The 1,237-nt window shown below is 44.3% G+C and overlaps 1 pseudogene across 1 annotated transcript; it reads right to left on the reverse strand.

Annotated features, from left to right (window-relative positions):
* Nucleotides 1–219: 219 nt before the first annotated feature.
* LOC308612151 (poly(rC)-binding protein 1-like) lies at nucleotides 220–880 on the reverse strand (annotated as a pseudogene). The gene has a single exon. The product of its transcript is annotated as a poly(rC)-binding protein 1-like (transcript).
* Between the last annotated feature and the right edge of the window lie 357 nt (nucleotides 881–1,237).

Raw genomic sequence — 1,237 nt, forward strand, 5'->3', positions numbered from 1 at the left:
AAACTAAAAACAGAGAAAAGCTTATAAAATAAGCTAAATATGAATCCCAGCATTAGCAACTGAACAGAGAATGTGAGTTTTAAATTCCTGGGGAAGATAAAGTTGTGTAGAAACTGAACACTTAGAAATAATTTAAAACCTGGAAATCACTGACCAGAAATTACACAGCTGGATTATGAGAATACAGCATAAAGGGGTTATGAGTGAACCTACACCATTCTAGCTGCACCTCATGCCCTTCTCAGAGGATAGCCTGGCATTGATTAGATTCTGGGCCAGACTAATACTGGCAACAGAACCAGTGACAGTAATCTACCTTCCAGGAGAGCCTTCCACTGGGTTGGCAGTTCTGATCTGGGCCCTGGACATCTGGCAGATATCATTAATGTTGGTGCCTTGGTGCCTGACTATGCAGCCAATTAAGCTATTTGGAATGGTGAGTTCATGGGTAGTTTGACTAAATGCGTCCAAACTTGCCCAATAGCCTTGATCTCTGGAAGGCTGGGGTCAATTCTGGTAAATCCAGTCTCACCGTGCATCACGGCAAAGTGAGAATGTTGTCTTGCCACCTGGTTCAGCTTAGCCAGGTGGAGTGGAGAAATGGTGTGTTGTCCTTGAATTGAGTAGACATCTAGAGGTGGTCCCTCCAGGTCATCGATGGTGTGGGGTAGCCTGCAGCATCTTTGCACCAAACTTGGCCACCCTCACAGATGACTAGAGAGCTATCTGGCATAGGCTGGTACAAAATCGTCTTGACTCTCCGTTCTGGGGACTGGGAGAGCATCTCCAGCATGCCTAGGCAGATCTGCTTGGTACACTTGGTGACAGACTGCAGCACACCAGCAATGGTGACGACCCGCTCGGTGGAGTTGGCCAGCATTTTCCCCACCCCCAGTGCCGAAAACAGTGCCTGGCCATAGTAGCTACTCAGTAAGTATTTGTTGAGTTAATGAATGAATAGTGTATGCTGCCATTTTTATAAAATTTAAAACGTGAAAGTACTAAAAATTATTTATAGATACATATATAAGGAGTGAAAAATGCTATGCTTGAGGATTATGAACACCAAATTTAGGACATGATCGCTTCTAGGTGGGAGGGAGGGGAATGAGATTCAGGAAGAGACACAAAGGAGGCTCAAATATATGTGTAATACTCAAATTTCTTTAAAATATCTGAAGCAAGCATGGTAACATATTAAGAGTTGACAGGGCCTCCCTGGTGGCGCAGTGGTTGA

Source organism: Mesoplodon bidens (genome assembly GCF_964165515.1).
Source record: "Mesoplodon bidens genome assembly, chromosome: 2".
Classification (NCBI taxonomy): Eukaryota; Metazoa; Chordata; class Mammalia; order Artiodactyla; family Ziphiidae; genus Mesoplodon; species Mesoplodon bidens.